The sequence below is a fragment of the Halyomorpha halys genome, unplaced genomic scaffold (genome assembly GCF_000696795.3).
Source record: "Halyomorpha halys isolate HHAL.00 unplaced genomic scaffold, Hhal_1.1 Scaffold126.1, whole genome shotgun sequence".
NCBI lineage: Eukaryota > Metazoa > Arthropoda > Insecta > Hemiptera > Pentatomidae > Halyomorpha > Halyomorpha halys.
This window is the reverse complement of record NW_027112074.1, coordinates 124,934-133,347: the sequence shown is the minus strand read 5'-3', so window position 1 is coordinate 133,347 and position 8,414 is coordinate 124,934. Positions and strand designations below refer to the sequence as shown.

General features: G+C 31.4%; 1 protein-coding gene and 1 long non-coding RNA gene across 2 annotated transcripts in view; both read right to left on the bottom strand.

Annotated features, from left to right (window-relative positions):
- Positions 1-8,414, bottom strand: part of LOC136796394 (uncharacterized) — a 315,963-nt gene that overhangs the window by 185,753 nt on the left and 121,796 nt on the right. The window lies entirely within an intron of this gene.
- LOC136796391 (uncharacterized) lies at positions 2,050-3,086 on the bottom strand. Its single transcript, XR_010844096.1, has 2 exons — positions 2,229-3,086; positions 2,050-2,148 (listed from the first exon to the last, which is right to left on the bottom strand). It is a non-coding gene; the product is annotated as an uncharacterized lncRNA (long non-coding RNA).

Genomic DNA, 8,414 nt, shown 5'->3' with positions numbered 1-8,414 from the left:
ATTACTGTTTTTATCAATTATTCTATTAAATTCACACTGAATTTGGGTTGAAAGAGGAAATATGAAAAGAAAAGAAAGAAAGGGAAAAGGAAGACAGAGAGAAAAAATGGTGGGATAAACAAAAAAAATTAAGTATAAGAAAAAGGGGATAAAATCATGAAAAAGATAAAAGAACCAAAGTGATGAAACAAATAAAATAAAAAAATCATATTTATTATTTTGTTAAATCTATAAATATGATTGTTTTTGTTATTCACTTTTATCTTTCATTAAGAATTAATTTAATCTACTTATTTTATGTTATTTTTTTGTTTTATTTGTGACATTGTATATAGTTAGGGGTGTCTTTTGTATGCGACTATACCCCGCCCTATAATTAATTATTTAAAAAAATATATACCTCTTGCATTAACCATGGCCCACCAGGCCAATCTGGTATTAATAAGTAAATAAATCTTTAATTTATTTATTTGAAAAAAACAGTTCTCATTGTTATCAATAACAAAATAGAGGTAAATACAAAATATTGAAGAAGTTTATGAATAACTAAAGCAGAAAAAAGGAAGAATACTAACATTCGATCCGAACGAAAAAAACCGAGACCATATGATCTTTCAGGATTGAATTACGCCTTTGTTATATTTTGCTAAACTTAGGAATTCGTAGCATGAACAAAATTTATGTTCGTTATTCCCACCTCAAGAAATCCTAAAATATGAATTTTTATAACAGTAGAAAAATAAAAATTGTCTCTCTACGAATTGACAATATTAAACATTGGATCTGTTAAATACTACCAAGAATTCGACAGAATTTGTAGTTCTGTATGATTTAAATCGGCGAATTTCCGAGTGTTCTAACACAATGAATCAGATTTGAAAATGGACACAGAAGTATGTCCAAAACGTCATCTGATTAGAGAATGAAGGATGGTTAGAGGATTTTTCGATTTTACCCAAAATTATTAAATATAGGAACTTAAAAATAATAACGTGAAAATAAATATTTAATTTCTATTATAGATAATAATTTAGAACAATCTTTTAATTCCATTTATTATAAGTAGATACATAGTCCAAACCCACATAAACTCAAATTGAGCAGCTGCGAAACATTTTTGGGTAGCTACAACACAAAAGTATGCATTTTATTTTATTCGAGAATATCTCTATAGCTTATAGTGCTTATCTATATGAATGAAACCTGATAAAACGTTTAGTGTGAAAATATAAAAACATAAATACATAAAGCCTTTATATAATTCCACTATGGGACACTCAAAACCGGCATCAATACAAAGAGCTAGGATACTATGTTTCTCATTTTCATAGAATCAAATAACAGTCTTTTAGCTTAATATTTATATAATATCAAAGAGTATATTTATATAGCGGTTATTTCGTCGGTTTCCTTTAGTATATATAATGGTTAAATATGCCTAAAGCTACTGCAATAATTACTTATGGGGGAGAATTCTGCAACCGAGATCCATTACAAAAATTACTCTTCAGTCAATGAAATCCTTTGATCTTCAGCAGGCCTATAAAGCGGAGAGGGTTGAGGCTCTCAGAGGATGTGGTTCAGAACGGTGTGGGTTCGATTCCTGATTAATTTAATATATATTTTCCGGCCCCATTAAATTACCATTGAAGTCTATAAATAAATTTATGTATTCTATCAGTGAGTACCATTTCTGATTATCACCAGAACTATTACAGAAACAAGGAGTATTCAAAACTATACAAGTTATACTTTGTTGTTTAAATCTTTAAAATACTTTGCTGGACTTCTTATTTTTCTTACATATCCATAGTAATTATATTCAATGATTGTCACTTATTAAAAATTTGTAATACATGGCTGAATTAGAAGAAAAGTCCATATATTAGAATCTATAGAATCCATTACAAAATAAGGCATGTTGCCATTTTAGACGGGCTAACAGAACTGGTGGTTATCAAACAAAATATTTCAACAAAAAAGATTTCCAATAATTTGCAAACTATGACAAATTTTTTATTTAAAAATTATTCGTATTAAAGAAATCCCTAAAAAATAATTCAACACACTATCCAAATTTTAGTCTCAAAACATTTATTTCATTTACACGTCCAACGTTTCGGCCAATTCGGCCATCCTCAGGGACATCTATTACAAAAGTTTCCATTATTTGTATGATCCTACAATCAATTCAATTATTTAACATTATTATTTATAATTTACCTTACCTTAATTTACTATGAGACATTTAACCCTTTTAAAAAACTCTATACAGGCTATTCTGCCCAGGTCAAATATATACATCTATGAACAACATTAAAATCATTAGGTAAACTTATTTTTTGTTAATCAGTATATCTCACTTTTTGTTTAATTACCTATTATGTCAAAAATACAATAACACCTAATAAGTCAAAAACATAAAAACCAGTCAAATTATTTCACTTTTACCACAATTTATACACTATATATTATAACCTCACATGTAACCTACCTTTACTCAGTTTAGGCATTTAAAAAATTTATTTATCATAATTACATTTTTGTCACATTTTCTCTTTATTACATTAGTAAAATTCCTATCAAGGCTAACTGTAATTATCCATATATAAATTATCCTATATTATTTATAAGTTAATCTTACTTAATATTTCTGCATAATGTTGATTTAAATTCCTCGTATCTGTTTTGAAGTTTACTGTGTAATCAATATTTTCAGATATATAAATGGCTTCCAGTATTTTCCTTTTGTATGTATTATTCTCTTTATGTAAAATGAGTGTATTATCAAAATCAAAATTATGTTGGTTTTTGGTTGCATGTTGGACTAGTGCTGTTTTATTTGGATCTTTTTCTTTATTTTTCAGATCATTATTATGTTGATACACTCTGTCACCCAATAATTGCTTTGTCTCACCTATATATATAGCTGGACAATTTAAGCAGGGAATTTTATATATTAATCCCGATTGATTTCTTGTATCAATTTTGTCCTTTATTATACTATAATAGTTTTTTATTTTATTATTGGGTCTATGACTTAGAGAGTATTCATCAACATCGTAATCCTTAAATGATTTTTTTATATCCTCCCTATAGTCGATATAAATCCCTAAAGTCGATAGAAACAAAACAATAGGGTGTAAAAGTTGCAAATTTATGGGACATTGGCGAAAAATTTAGGTCGATAAACACCAATTCTGTGTTATGTACTTAAGAAAGCAATATTTTTGTTAATATGATTACTTAATATTATTCTACCTGTGCCTGAATAATGTGTCAAATCGTCTCCAAGTGTATAAAGTGAGCAATAGTGGACCAATTGAAACAATTTTTGAAGTGTAGTGGCTGGAGGTTACGAATTTTGGAAGAAATCGGAGGAGTCAAAGGATTTTTATAAGAAAATATATTTTCTCAATTTCAGGTAAATTTTTTTTTTTACCCCACCAGGCCTAGCTCCACCTGGCATCTGCATCTGCTCTCACTTCATTCGGCTTTACGTAAAGTATTATTGTATTATATCTTCTATACTCCATATACCATCGTGACAACCATACAAGAAAAATTCAATATATTAATAGAAAAAATATCAGGTCTAGAAATGAATCTAGAAGAAAATATGAAAAACCAAGAAGAAGAGGTATAAAATTTAGTGAGTTTAGTTAATTTTAGGGAAGTTTAAATTTTTAAAGTTTGAATTTACACCGAACAATCAAAATTCTAGAGAAAGAGAGAAAAATTTAATTCGAAAACGAAATATAATAATATTTGGCTTAGACAAGGAAAATATTTTTGAAATGAATAACATGATTATAGAAGTAATGAAATATATTTTACCAAACTTTCTACCACATGACGGAAAAATTTAAAAACAGAATAATAGAATTTAAAGAAATAAGCCACAGAATAGCCGTATTAAAACTACAAATAACTTCTATTAAACACATAACTATTGTACAATTACATGTCCCTACAATGGAAGACAACAGAAGCAAAGGAAAAATTCTATAAACAATCGGGGCTATTAGTTTCGAGCTTTAAAAGTAAGAACAATTGGATTCTTGTGATGGGAGATTCAATAGCAGAATTAGAGTCAAACTAGATGGCGAATACCAAGTTATGGGAGATTGGGGATTTGGTGAAAGGAAGTGGCTACCGAATAATAAACTTTTGCTCTAGTCAACGTTTGAAAATTGTCAACTCTTTCTTTAAAAAAACGGCAAAGGAAAATAACTAATCAAATCAATCTAGTCAAAAATCTAGAGATCATAAATAGTTACAATGATCACAGACCACAGGCTGCTAAGAGCGGAGTTATATTTCGAAAATTACAAGGAAAATATACCATTCAAAGTAAAAAAGAAAACTGATATTCTTCAAGAACAAACCCAAATAGAAAAAGTCCGTACCGATTTCTCAAAATATATTGAGAACACATAACCTCATCTCTAAAGCTATTGATGATACAATTACACAGGTTCCCAGCTTCATTAGAAATAAAATATGTAAATTCGCAATAGGATAAAAGGAAGAAGTGATACTTCGGAAAGCAAAAGAAAAGATTTCCACGATCCAAAATAATCAAATTAGGAAAAGTATAAAAGAAGATCTGGAAAAACTCAATATAAATATGATAAAAAGATTTTAACAGAGAGCAAATCTACAAAAAGAATTCAAAAAGAACTGTGGAAGAAACAATGGATGGTTGCTCTTGAAAACAATAGAAGAGAGGTCGTAACCAATAGGGAAAATATGAGCAGGGTAGCCACAATATATTTCAAAAACTGTATAAAAGTAACAGAGAAACTTAAGAAATGAGGGAAGAAGGAAAGATGGCCAACAATTTAGGGGCAGTTCAACCAATAATGGAAGAAGTTGCTTTTATTTTGAAAAACTCAAATCCCAGAAGACTCTGGGGCCATCAGTAATAAAATTTTAAAAGCAGAAGGGAATATCCTAATTAAAGAACAAACAGAATTGTTTAATTTGATTCTTGAACAAAAAGCAATATCTAAACAATGGAAAACCGCAAAAATAATTCTGCTGTATAAAAAAGGCAACAAGTATGATATAGAGAATTATCGGCTTATCTACATCTGTTCAACTATATCAAAAGTTCTTACCAGTGTTCTCAAACAACGGCTAACAAAAAGAATAATGGAATGTGTTAACGAAGAACCAGCAGGATTTACGAAGGGATTTTCAACAGGACCACATTTAGACCGTAAACCAAATCATCGAGAAAGTAAATGAATATAACTTCTCTCTTTATCTTCGTTTCCTTGATTTTAGGAAAGCTTTTGACGGTATTACACATTCAGAAATATCTAAAAGAAGATCAATAGGAACAGAGGACAAATATCTTATAACAGAGCATAATAAGGAGATGACAGCGTGTATTATGACTGAAAAAAGGGACCAAGATTTGATGTTGAGAGGGATGTGCGACAGGATGATCCGCTATCCCCAATTTTGTTTGTTCTAGTTTTGGAGATGGTGTTCTGGCGTCTTGAATGGGAAGAAGCAGGCATTAAAATAAATGGAAAATGGCTGAGCAATCTACGTTTTGCAGATGATATTGTGCTCTTAGCAAAAGGAATGGAACAACTGAGAGAAATCATGAAGCTTCTGACATAGTGTGAAAAGGTTGATCTTTATCCGAAGTACCAGAAAACGAAACTTATGACAAATGGCGTAAAAGAGGAGTGTGAAATTAACAACCATAAGTTGGCATATGTTAAAGAGGTAGGACCTGAAAAAGCTGGTCTTCGATAGTTGCATTAGCCTAGTGGTCACTGTCTTTAGCTCAGGAGAGGAAATCACAGTTGTGACTAAATAATATTGAAAGAAGCATTGTGAATGTGAGAAAAAGAGATCGAATAAGAAACGCTTGGAATCAGAAAGAAACAGGACTCACTGAAACATTGAAGATGACAAGATTGGGCGAATGGAAAAGAGAAGGGTGCGAAGATGACAAAATAGATAGAAGATGGTCAAAAATTGCCACAGAATGGACTCTATACGACCTTTAAAAAATAAGAGGACGTCAAAAGAAAAGATGGAGCAATATGTCCAAGAGGATAGCAGGAAACCTCTGGTGGAGAGCTGCTAGGGACAGGGATGTCTGGAGGAAGAAATGGAGATAATTCGCCTCCCAATAGGGCTGGTTACCCCAGGAAGTGCTGACTATTACACCAGAAAGGGAAGGCATATGCAGGAAAGGTTACAGAAAGATGGAAAGAAAATTTATAGAAGTTAATGTTTTGTAAACTATTATACATATAATTTTTTTTCTCTCTATCTTCTTTAAATGTTTATATTTTTTATGATTTTAATTTTTTGCATAAATAAAAGGCTATTTCATTTCATTCATTACTCAATAAGTTTTAATATTTAATTTGTTAGTACTTTCAATTTCGAAACTGGTTAGCTCGCGCCTTCTATAGAAAAACTTAAAAATTAGAATTTACAAAACTATTATCCGTCCCACTTTAAGGATGGGAGGCGTGCTCTCTTACGCCACCCTCTTACTCTTAAGGGATGAACACCGCCTTTAGGTTTTAAAAAATAAAGTATTTCGCAAAATATTCGGACCAAAAAGGATGAATTAACAGGAGAATTTAAAAGATTACATAACGCTGAATTAAGGGACCTATACCCTGTAAATATACTTCAAGTTATGGTATTGTGGCCTATAAGATGGGCGCGTAAAGTTGTAGGGTTTAGTAACGAGCGAATTCCTAAAATGTTAATAAACGCTGAATCGACGGGTAAACGTCCAAGGGATAGACCGAAAGGTAGATGGGAGGATTGCGTTAAAAATGATTTAGTATGATTGAATTTGGAGGTGCATCAGTGGAAGGATGTATGCAATTAATACTACCGGATCTGTAAAATTAAAATTAAAACAGAAAGGTATGCTTCTAAACTTTGCATTCAAGGCAGTGCTCCCTAAAATGTCATCTAAACGACAAGCTCTTTAAAATGAATCCTGGAAAATGGAGCTATTAAGAGCCCATACAGAGACAACGCCCTACCATCCAGCCCTAACAAAACACTTTAACAATTCAAATGAAAGCTGAGTCAGCGACATAGGCTGCTATAAATCCCTTTAAAGGATTAGAGGGATTATGAGTCCCGATTCTACACCTCCTGTCATCAGTCCCTTATTTCAAATTTATACTCCCTATTCCCGAGATACTTTTAACTTTTATGTTTGTAAATATAGTCCTGTTAGCTGTAAAACATAATACGTTAATGTTTGTTATTTCTGCTATATATACAAGATGAATTAAAAAAATAAAAAATTATGAAGTGCTTAATTGATAAATAAAAATGTACTTGTTTACTTCTTCTTGGCGGGGGGCGTGTTATCACACGCGATGAAAAATGGTCGATTACAACCTGCTCCAAAAACGACATTCTTAGTTATATCCGAACACAAATAAAAAGTAAGGTTGATGGTCCGTTTAGATCTTTAGAGTGTAAGTAGGGTGCTGTTATTCAAGAAAAAGCTATAAAACGACTATGGTTCCACTGTAATGACTTTTTTATTATTACTGTTTTCATAACCAAAGTTGGGCTACAAGAAGGCGACAATGGGAATATTACTAAATAAAACCTATAATGTATGGCCCAATGCTTGAAATAAGAACAAAATGAGGATGTTTGGGGCAATTGTTAAAGGACATTCACAGATTTGTGGGAACATGGATAACGATTGGAGAGCGGCAATATTTCAACATCCCCCGGATAAGGGCATTGTTATCCAAGTCAATGCCGGTGTACTGCGCCTCATTCCATTCGATAAAGTATAACATAAATATTTATTGCCTAAGGCTAGCATTTTTATTTTTGTCTTTTCTTCTTGTTCAATATCCTTCTCAAAGATCAATACCAACTAACTAATTCAAATATTATGAACTAGCTGTACCTCCCAGTTTCATTCGAATTAAATTCAGATTATACACGCTTGTTTCATATACATGACGAGTACACACCCCAGTGCATTGGACTAACTGAATAATTCGAAATATATCCGGAAAAATAAAAAAGAGGAATCTTTGAAAAAGCATACAGACATGACAGAAAGCATCCTCCGTCCAATGGCTGTTTTAATTTCGGAAAAAATAATATTTAACCATCACTAAGGACGATTTAAGAAGACTAAGGGCAAAACTTGAAGGTGCCATTAGACGATCGGACCAGACCAGATAAATCGGGTAGTGAGTAAAAGTGGACAGGGAAAGAGTTTCCATAGTGACTGATAAACCGGTCCAATTAGACGATAGGATTTTTATTTCTCCACCGAGAAATTAATTGTTTTATTCGAACAACTAGAAATCAACATTTTATAAATTTATTTGTTAATTATCATAAACTACTTTATATTACATTGAACTAGCTTTAATTTG